Consider the following 11,284-nt stretch of genomic DNA (forward strand, 5'->3'; position numbering starts at 1 on the left):
GTGAGGCTCGTTCCCGTTCCGAACCAGCCCCCGGGGACGTCCTGCCCCTTCCTCCCCGTCTGGCAATTCCCACCGAACCCCGCTTCCGGCCGCCCTCGGAGGACGCGCTGGGAACCGGCCACGCTCCCCCGGCCACGGCCTGTGGCCTCCGTGGCGGGCTCTTCCTACCACGTGCCCGGCTCGCCTTCTGGAGACGAGAGAGAGGGGCCGTCTGGGCTCAGGCGCCCCGCAAAGCGGCGGGAGCCCCGCTCCCCCGCGTGCATCTGCGTCGGGCCACCGAGCGGCCCCCGCCCGCCCTCCCCGCGCCGCCCGAGGGACGCCCCGCGGCCCCCTCCCCGCGCGCTGGCCCAGTGCCCGGAGCTGATCGGTGACAGCACTTCGCTGGAGTAGGAAGGACTCCAGGGAGCATCCGACCCCAGCCCGGGTGTCGCCACCGAGAATAAATCCCTGAGGGAAGAAGCGGCTTGCCGGAGGCCACGCCACCCGGAGCGGCTCCGGCCCCCGTGGCCGGGTTTTCTGTAAATCTGTCGCGTCAGGGCCGCCTGCCCCGGGCCCTTCATTTCATCTGCTTTGCCAAGTTGCAACTCTGAGCATTTGAAATACACATGGGCTTCAGCGACTGGTGTAGAATTTTCTAAAAAGGGTCTAAACTCTGGAGACGGGCACTCGGTGACACTCGGTTCTCAGGCCGGAGCCGCAGGCCGGGAGAGGAGGCGGGTCCTCAGCGGTTTCAGAACCAGCCCCGGTCCCGGGAATCTGCCGGCCGTGTGGCGTCGGGGGACCCGCTTGGCCTCCCGGGCCCTCGGTGTCGTCTTCTGTCCACTGGAGGGAAGGGAGCCGGCCTCGTCCACCTCGCGTCACTTGTGAGGGTCCCCACAAGCTCGTGGGAATGTCTCCCTCTTGTAAGGTGTAGAGAACCCCCGAGGTTTTAAACGCGGCCGTTCCCGTGACGGAGTCTTAGGACAGGGCCTTCTGGCTCCAGGCGAGGCTGGGTTCCCCTTCTGGCTCCACTTGAGGGATCTAAGTGTTTACTCTTTTTTTTTTTTAATGTTTATTTATTTTTGAGAGGTAGAGACAGAGTGCAAGCAGGGGAGGGGCAGAGAGAGGGAGACACAGAACTTGAAGCAGGCTCCAGGCTCCCAGCTGTCGGCCCAGAGCCCGACGCGGGGCTCGAACCCACGGACCGTGAGATCGTGACCTGAGCCGGAGTCGGACGCCCAACCGACGGAGCCACCCAGCCGCCCCGGTGTTCACTCTTTTTGTTGGGGTGCAGATGATTCCCCTTTGACGGTGCTGTGACGCAGGGTTCTCCCAGCAAGGGCCGGAGGCCGTCCTTGTGAGGCCCCGCAGATCTCCTGCCCCTTCCACCGGCCCCCGGCAGGACCGTGGTTCTCAGCCTGGTGTGTCCGTCACCTGTTTGAAAACCAAAAGCCTCAGAAAGGGAGCTCGTGTCATGTCTTAAAAACCACTGCATTTTCGGTTTTAACTGGACCCTGATTCCTCCCAGAGCGGAGCAGCGCCCTGTGCAGGGCTGTGTCCCCAGGTGTCCAGGGACAGGGACAAACCCAAGTCGACTCAAGTATTTGGGGGGGGGTCCCTGAAAGGACACACGAGGGCACAGGAGAGACGGGGTCACACGGCAGGTGGGCGAGGGAGGCCCCGGGGATCTGGAGCTGGGCCAGGACAGAGGTGGGCTGGGTTGGCGTGGGGACCCCAGACCCGCCACTGGTGAGCTGGGTGGCCGCGGCCAGGTCCTTTGTCTCTGCGAGCCTGTGGCTTCTGGCGTGCGGGGGTGGGGACACCATGCGGCTCCTGGCATATGGGGTGGGGACCCAGGCCGGCTTCTCGCACGTGCGGGGGGGACGCCGGGCCGGCTACTCCTCCAAGGCCCACGGTGCCCCCGCCCTGACTCCTCCCCTCCACCTGCCGCAGCCTACCTCGTAGGCCCTGACTTGCCGGCTAAGTCCCTCTCGGATCCGTCCACTCTCCCCGTCCACAGCCTCTGCCTCCCCACCCCCCCCCCCCCCGCCCCGCATCCCAGCTGCCACCACCCTGCCCTGCCAGGCCGGCTGCAGACCCCCCTGCCCGCCCCCGGCCCCCGCGCCCCCTCAGGTCCCGTCTGCACATCACAGACTGATGCTTTTCTGCATGCGGACCCGTCCTCCCTGGCGGAGACCAGGCTCCCTTCCGCGGCCACCGCTCTGCCTTCCTGCCCGGTGAGAAGCCCCCCGTCCCCAGCGATCGCCCCCCAGGGCCTCTCCACACGGAGCAGCGTCCCGGCCTCCCCGGCTCGCGGGTGATGCTTATCCTCTGGGTCTCGGGGGAGGTGCGTCCTCCCGAGGGAGGGTGCATCTGACCGCCTGCCCGGAACCCGCACCCCTTACAGGATCTTTCCGGGGGTGTGCCCACGTGGTTGGACGCCTAGCACAGGGCGGAGCGCGTGATTCCGGGGACACATCTGCCTGTGGCCACGTGGAGACCTCTGAGCTTCCGGAGCCACGGCCAAGGGTGGGGCGGAGCAAGGACTTCGGCCAGGCTCCTTCTGGCGACCGCAGGGCTCCTGCCACGCTCTCCCGGCTCCAGGATCTGTCCTTTGAGCACCCATGTGAGCAGAGAGCACTGTGCTCCAGCTCTGACTCACTCCCCGCCAACTCCTACTCACCCTTCAAGGCCCCGTGCAAGTGTCCCTCGCCTCCTGATCTGTCTGTGCCCCTATTTCTGTCCCCAGCCCTGACCTGTGATCTCGGGGCAGGAATTCTGTCTTATTCGTCTCCAGTCACGGGGCTCCTGGAACCCGGAAGGGGGCTCTGACCTTCCCACCTCTCCGGTGGGCCCCCGTGTGCTGGGGGCCGGGAGACCTCGTGGTTCCCTCCGGTGACCGGCACGGCGTGAGCTGGAACGAGCCGGAGGAGACACGCTTCCCAGAGGGGGCTTCAGGGTCGCGCCCCGGATGACAAGGGGGCACACAGGACAGTCTGAGGGCCCCGCTCGGACAGCCGGCACCTTGGGGGGAGGGTGGGGGAGGGCCTGGAGGAGCCCTGAGGGGCCCAGACACCAGGGCTGCCGGGCGCCCTTCCTGCGGGGGGGCGGGCAGGGGCCGGGGCTCCAGCCGCCTCTTTGCAAGGCGGCCCCGTCCCCTGCCCTCTGCTCGGCTCCCAGTGACAAGTGCCCAGGAGGCCAGGGAGGCAATTTGTTGTCGAAATGACCAAGTTCACTCTGGGCACATTGGAGAAAAAAAAAACAAAAAGCTATTTCCTAGTGTCTAAATCTCATTAAAAAAGCAATTTTGCAATCAATTACAATGCAATTTAGCCACTAACTCTTTAATTATAAAAAAAAAAAAAAAAAAAAAGGAAGCTGGAAAAGGAGCAGAAGTGAGTTTGCTCTCCCGGTCCTTGTATCTATGAGCCGGCCCTTGGAGGGCTCTCTGCAGCAGGACGGGCGGGGCCGGCCGGGCCCGGTTACACCGCGAGTTAAACTTTCCGAGTCCGTATATTATATTTGCCGGAGGAGGTCCCTCGCGTTCGAGCACGCCCGGAGTGGGAGAGACTCGTGTTCCGGCCAGAGCTCGGACCTTCCTTCTGGAACCGCCGCGGTGAACGACGTGGGGGGTGAAGGAGAGAGGACGTGAGTCTGGAGTGAGGTGGGGAGGAGCCCCACTCACACGTCCGTTCCTTGCCCCCAGGGACAAGGGACGGGTCCCCTCGGGGCTCTGCCCAGTCTCCTCCCGTCTCCGCACCTGTCGCTGGCCAAGAGGGGGGCCCCACCCCGGGCCCCTGCCGATCACTTCTCAGGCCCCTTCTGGCTGGACCCCACGCGTGATCCCGGTCCACAGACCGCTGCCATGAGCCACACTCCGCCTTTCTGCCGCCGTGGCTCCCCTGTTGCGAGGGCAGAGGATTGGATACAGAGGGCACAGGTGCCTGGGTCTGTGGAAACGTCCACAAGAGGTTTATCTTTAGAGTCTCGAGGGGTCGGGGCGATGCCTGCCGGGGGTCTCCAGGGGCATCGAGCAGCAGAACGGCCTCGGCAGGTGCGCTGGCTGCAGAGGGGAAACCAGTGACGTCCGCGCACTTGTCGCAGACGATGTCCGTGGGGATGCTGCACGTGGGCTGAAGACACATAAAACCACGAAGGGAACGATTCACTTCTGACCTCGGTGCATCCGTGGCGTGGTTAGGGCCCGACGCCCGCGAAGCTTTGGCCGTGGGTTCTGTTCGCAGAAACCGTTAAACTTCCCATCAGAAAATTCCATTCCTGCCCTCAGGCGGGGTCTCGGCAGTGTCCCCGGCGCAGCTCGGATCTGGCTGCAGGCTGAGGACTGATCCCGGCCTCGGGCCGAGTTCCGGCTCCGTTTGCGGACTGGGCTCTGGGCCTGCCCAGGACTGAGGTCCAGACGCCAGCCCCAGCCTGCGCTTGGGCGTCCGCAAGGCCGGAGGCGAGCCTGGCCTCCCTCGTGAGCTCGTTCTCCACCCCCCCGCCCCCCGGGACAGAGCTGGCGTCCGGGTCCTGCATCCGTGAGGCTCGGAGCCTCCACACGTGGGGGAGACGGCCGGGGCTCCCCAGACCGCACATACTACAGGTGCACAGGCGTGCAGGAGGCCTGGAGGATGAAGAAGGCAAGCCTTTTGCCCAAGCCCAGCCGGTTGGAGGGCGCCCCAGCCTCCTCTGACGTCCCCTTGCTGGGGCCCGGTCGTGTCCTCCCCCCCCCATCCGCATGGTGAAGCTCCGATCCCCAGCGTGATGGTGTCCGGAGGGGCCTTGGGACGTGTTGAGTGACAGGAGGTCGTGCGCGTGGCCCCAGGGTGGGATCGGTGCCCTCGTGAGCAGAGGAAGGGACGCGAGGTCTCTCTGCACCGCAGGGGACACAGCGGGGAAGACGGCCGTCTGCGAACCAGATAAGGCTGCTGGAGCCCTGATGGCGCCCGCGGCCTCCAGAGCCGTGAGAGGTCAGCGCTTGCCGTTCGAGCCGCCCCGTCTCTGCCGGATCTGCTTACGGCCCAGGTGCACGACCAGCCCCGTCCTCACCCCTTCTCGCCCCTTCCTTTGCCCGGCTCACCAGGCGCCACAGCTGGGAAGCTGTAAAAGTGACGGTGATGATGATGGTGGTGCCCACCCACCGCGACCAGCCACCGGGCCCACGTTTGTCGGCGTTATTCGCATCGTCCCGCCGCGGACAACCCGACGGATGGGTGTTTTCGTTCGCTCGTTTTACACGGGGCGCCAGGGACTCGGTGACCCAGCAAGACGCAAGCTTAGGCCTTTCTAGGTCACGAGGGCTCTTTTAACCACCGCCCCCCCCCCCCACCGTGCTCCCTGCCAAGAGGGACGTGAGGCAGAGAAATGAGCAGGTCACACCTGCACTTGAGGGGGAGCATCTGGGGTGCTGGGCCCAGGCAGGGGGATAAGGGAGGGACCGGGAAGCCGGCAGCGGGGTGCGGGGTGGCCGCACGGAGTCCAGCCCTCTGCGCACGCGGGAGGGACTCCTCCACGGGGAGAGGGGAGGAGCCGTCACCCCGGGCCCTGCCTGTCCCGCCTCGTCCCGGCGCACGGCGGCTCCAGGTACAAAGGCCGTGCGGCCCGAGAGGCGGCCACGGCTTCAGGGCCTCGGGCGTGACCTGGGCCCACCGGGCCGGCCTTGACCCCTCTGCTTCCACTGTCTCTAATTCCCAATCAGCCGGGCTCTGGGCCGCGCTGCTCTGACGGAAGACATAATTATGTACTGATTTCCTTCCGAAGATGCACGGCCTGGGGTCAGTGCAGCACTTTCGCGGCCCTGCATAAACACGGTCTGAGGAGGAAGAGGGTTCCTTTTCGGGGGGGAGTCAGGGGAGCCCGGCTCCTGGGTGAGCGGGGGCGGGCACGGCAGCGACAGCCCCCCCACCCCCACCCCGAGGCTGCGATTCACAGGTGGGTGGGCCCCCCAGGGAAACCGAGTCGGGCTCTGAGCCTTGACGGGCTGGCGAAGTGAGTCGGGATTGTGTGTGCGGACTGGTCCACCCACGTGTCCCTCCTCCGTTAGTGCCATTTCCTGCAGATGTCCCCGGGTGATGAAGCTTCATGGCGCTTTGCCACATGGCATATTCTCCCTTTCCCGGTCCTCCGGGGACCGTCTGAAATACAGGCCAAGCACTCTTACCTCAAAATTATATTAAGGAGTTTAATTAACAGAAATGAGTCCATAAGCCATAGATGGCGGTCTAAGAGTGCCGCGGCAGACACACGCAGGCTCCCGGCGGGCTCCCTGTGCCCCTGGGGACCCGGCCGCGTCATCCACAGCCTCGGAGTCAGGCCGTGACCTCCCCTCGCTTCTCAAGAAAAGCCCTGGGATGCGGGAGGGGCACAGACTTAAAAACTAAATCTGGAGGGTGCACTGTGCGTTCGCTCGCACAGTGAATGCTGAGCCGTGCACTGTCTTCGTCAGAATTTACTTTTCTTGGTACCTCCTTCTAGTTCCTTAGTGAGCTGTTCCGAGTTTTTAATCACTTGACTTTGGTCGAGGGTGAGGCTGTTTTCTGTGCCTTCGTTTTGAGGGTAGTACGGCTTAACGGGCTGAGCCACCCAGGCGCCCCGTGTCTGGGGCTTTAAGCTCTGCACGAGGGAGTCACCGCCAGGGCCACTGTCCTCGGACCGGGGCGCGTGTGGCGGAAAGGAATCCCCGGTGCCAGTGCTTCGAGGGACCCAAGGGCACTGCCACCCAGCCCCGCTCGCGGACGTACGTCCTCGTGCACCTTCTCCGAGCGGGACGGGCACTGAGCTCCGAGGACGCAGTGCGGCTCCAGGAGGTGCAAAGGCCCGGCGTGTAACGGGCGCGGAGCCGGGGAGGTCGCGTTCCCTTGCCCCCCGTGCGTCCCCATCCGTCCGCCTGTCGCTCGGGGTGGCCCCCGTGGGCTTTCAACTCTGGGGGCTCTCCTGACTCTGCCTGGGGCGCCATCAGCGGTTTCGGGGTGGAGTCGAGTCCCCCCCCACCCCCTCCCCGCTGGGCGGGTTGTTGCCATAATGCGTGTTCTTCCCTGGTCCACCCCCGATCTCTTCCACGGTTCGTTGGCGTGGCGTCGTTTTTATAAACTCGGGCATAGCGTCAGGCCGACGTTTGTAAGCAGAAAACATCGGCGTGGCGAGCAACGCCACGTATCACCGCCAACATGCCGGAAAAAGGTGACGGACGCCCTGGGAGCTCCCTCTCCGTTTTCACGACCTCCGCCCTCTCCGAGGTGATCGCTGCCCCGGATTTCGCGTTCACCGTCCTCCAGCCCTTTGCTCCAGTTTCCCCACAGGCGTGTGTCTCTCCGATGTGATACGCGGCCGACGCTCTCGCGGCAACGAATGAGCTTGGTCAGGACTCATTTGGGTGTTGGTGTTCCCTGCTTTCCGTAGATGCAGACAGTTGTGGGTTTTTTGTTTTTTCTTTAAGCTTATTTGTTTGAGAGAGAGAGAGAGAGAGAGCGCTAGCAGGGAGGGACGCAGAGAGAGGAGAGAGGGAGAATCCAAGCAGGCTCTATGCTGTCAGCACAGAGCCTGACGCGGGGCTCGATCCCACGCACGGTGACCTCAGGACCTGAGCCGAAATCAAGAGTCGGACCCTTAGCCGGCTGAGCCCCCCCGGGTGGCCCCATAAATGTAAACAGTTGTAACACCATCACATGCAGTCCGGAATATTTCCACCCGCCTCCCCCCAAAGGATTCCTTGTACCCACCTGCCGTCGTTTAAAAAACACATCCTCGGGGCGCCTGGGTGGCTCAGTCGGTTAAGCGTCCGACTTCGGCTCAGGTCATGATCTCACAGTCCGTGAGTTCGAGCCCCGCGTCGGGCTCTGTGCTGACAGCTCAGAGCCTGGAGCCTGTTTCAGATTCTGTGTCTCCCTCTCTCTCTCTGCCCCTCCCCTATTCATGCTCTGTCTCTCTCTGTCTCAAAAATACATAAACGTTTAAAAAAAAAATTAAAAAAAAACAAAACCACATCCTCGTGGGTATGAAACGCGTCTCCTTGTGATTTCAATTTGCATTTCCCGACGGACGCGGGTACGGAGCATTTTCGTGTCTTAGTTCTGACCCGTGCATTTCCTTTCGTGGAAGGTCTTTTCCAGTCTGGCTCATTTCCAAACTGGTGTTGCTCGTCTTTTTGCCCTTGATTGGCGAGATTCCTTACATACTGTGCGTGAGTCCCTTGTTTGGGATCCGCATGCTGAACGTTTCTCTCAGTTTGTAGCCTGCTGACTCACTTGGTTAATGGTACACGTCGGAGAGAAGACGCGTACCTTTTGATTAAGTTGGCCTGTTCGTTTTTAAAAATCTCATGAGTGTTGTTTTCCGTGTTCTGAGAAGCCTTTGTGAGCCGGGGAACCTCGCTGTGCCTCCCACGCAGGGCTCCTCCCTTCTCCCCGGATGAGTGGGTTCTCCCCGCACCAAAGCAGTTCTCCGTCACGCCAGCCGGATGTATTCCAGAGTAACCCGCTTCTGACCCTGCGCACCTGGAGACGGCCTCGGATCCCACGGGGTGAGGGCTCAGCCCCACGAGACTGCCCAGCCCCCCTTTGGGGGCCACTTGTAGGTCCTGACCAGCCAGCTCTGAGTCCGAGGTTCCCACGGCCCCCTCTTCGGGTTCGATCACTTTGCTGGGTGGCTCCCAGACCTCAGGAAACAGGTGACCCGTGTGCCATGAGAGGACACAGCTCGGGGACAGCAGACGGAAGGGGTGCCCAGGGCGAGGGGCAGGGGAGGGGGCAGAGCCTCCGTGCTGTCTGCAGGTACCACTCTCCCCACACCCCTGCGTGGTCACCCGGCCAGGAACCTCCGGAACCCGGTACTTCGGGCGTTTCTGTGCAGGTCTCCTATTAGGGGCAGAACCGATCATCACTCAATTTCCAGGCCCTCTCCAGAGAACAGAGGATGAGACTGAAAATTCTAAGCTTTTATTCATAGCTTGGTCTTTCTGGCGACCAGCCCCCGTCCAGGAACCACCAAGAGTCACCTCCTTAGGACAAAGGACGTTCCTATCACCCAGGCAATGCCGAAGGATTTAGGAGTTCTGTGCCAGAAACAGGGGCAGAGACCTGCACACGGGTCTGTCCTGTTATTTCATACGTCGTCTGCCCCAAGTCTTGAAGGTAACGAGTGTGTTTTCTCTGGAACTTCTGTGGCTCTGGCACTATCTTTAAGTCTATGCTGGGTCTACGTTTTAGACTTTGTATTCTGTTCTGTTCCGTTTCTCTGATCTTTTTTTTTTAATATTTTTTTGAAAAAAATTTTTTTAGCTTTGTTCATTTTTGAGAGACAGAGAGAGACAGAGCATGAGCGGGGGAAGGGGCAGAGAGAGAGGGAGACACAGAATCCGAAGCAGGCTCCAGGCTCCCGGCTGTCAGCACAAGGCCCGACGCGGGGCTCGAACCCACGAACCGCGAGATCGTGACCCGAGCCAACCCACTGAGCCGACTGAGCCCCCCAGGCACCCGTTTTTAGTTTTAAAAGTAAAAACTTTTTCCTTTTTAAAAAATGTTTACTTATTTATTTATTTAGGACACGTGTGAGTGGGGAGGGGCAGAGAGAGAAGGAGAGAGAGAATCCCAAGCAGTCTCCGCCCTGTCAGCACGGGGCTCGAACCCACAAACCGTGAGACCATGACCTGAGCCGAAGTTGGACGCTCAACCGACTGAGCCCCCCAGGCGCCCCTCTATGCTTCTTTTAATAGATAGAGAATCTGTATTGAAATCCTCTTTAGTTCCTGATATTGGCAGTGTGTTTTCTCTCTTTCTTTCTTTCTTTCTTTCTTTCTTTCTTTCTTTCTTTCTTTCAGAAAGGGAGAGAAGGCCAGGGGGAGGGGCAAAGAGAGAGAGGGAGAGAGAGAATCCCAAGCAGGCTCCAAGGTCAGCACGGAGCCTAACATGGGGCTCGATCTTACGACCCTGGGATCATGACCTGAGCCGCCCTCAAGAGTCGGACGCTCAACCTGCTGAGCCATCAGGCGCCACACTTTTTTTTTTCTTCCAGTTTTCTGCACACTCCTTTTTTCTTGATTAATCTCCTCAGAGAGGCTATCAATTGTATTAGCCTTTCCAAGGAGACGACTCTGGTGATTTTCGTGATTGTTTATCTAAGTTTTAGATCATTGATTTTCCCTCTTCTTCTTCTTGCTTCCTGTCTCCTGCTTTCCCTGAATTTTATTTCCTTTCTTTTTTGCACCTATAGGTGGAAACTGAGACCATTGCTTTCATGTCTTTTTTCTTTATTAACTCAGGCATCTAACGCTCCGGCTTTTCTTTTAACCCCTGTGTTAGCTGTCGCCTACAACTTTGATATGCTTTGCTTTCATTATCATTCACTTTGAAATATTTCCCAATTCCCTTTTCCCCTTTGTTACCCTTTTCCACTGATTGATGGCTTATTTAAAAGTGTTTTGGCTTGATTTCCTGATATTTGGTGATTTTCTAGATGGCTTACTGTTACCACGTTTAAGTTTGATTCCACTGGATTGGAGAATATAACCTGTATGATTTCCGTCTTCCTGCGTGTTTTGAGACATGCTTTATGGGCAAGCAAATGGCCTGTCCTGGCGACCGTTCCTTGCATTCCTGGGAAGAAGGTGAGTTGTTGATGGGGTGACCCCTCGATGGTGTGCAAGGCCCTCCTTCACATCTTCTGTATTCTTTGGCACGAAGACAGTGAGGAGGGCTCCGAGGACATGCTCTGTGCTGGTGGGGCTGGCGGACAGGGTCTCCCTGCAAGGAAACAGGCTTTGCTGTAACACGCCAATTCAGAACCCACGTATCTCACGCTTAGAGACTGTCTACACCAGCAGATGAAGGTTACTCGATTTCTTTAAGTCGACTACTCGCTAAGGGCGTCAGGTGTGTCTGTCCTGGCTGGGGAGCTGGAGGGGGGGGGGGGGCAAGCTTTCATCAGGGGACGGGATATTGCCTGTGGCTAAGCGTGGCTGGTGCCCTTTCCTTCAGAACTGAATGTGCCCGGTGAGCCAGAGTCTGCTCTGGTGCCTTAGATGAGGCCTCTAACTGCCTTGCACCCAGCGTGGTCGGTGGGCAGTGCGCGTGGGCCCCCAGCGTGCACGTTCCTTCTGACTGCTCGGCCCCGACCCTCGGGGCTCCCGTCCCGTGTGGCTGTTGGAGCCCAGCAGGGGTTAAACCACCCACCGCAGAGTCCGAAGTTACCAGAACCGAGCATTCGTTGTTCCGATGGGGAGCCGAAGCCCAGAGGGCGGCGGGGGTTTGGGGGAGGTCACGTGCTGAGTGGTGCCACGTGGGAACGAGTGTCAGCTCTCCCGTCCCCTGTC

Source organism: Panthera tigris, chromosome E1 (assembly GCF_018350195.1).
Source record: "Panthera tigris isolate Pti1 chromosome E1, P.tigris_Pti1_mat1.1, whole genome shotgun sequence".
NCBI classification, from domain to species: domain Eukaryota; kingdom Metazoa; phylum Chordata; class Mammalia; order Carnivora; family Felidae; genus Panthera; species Panthera tigris.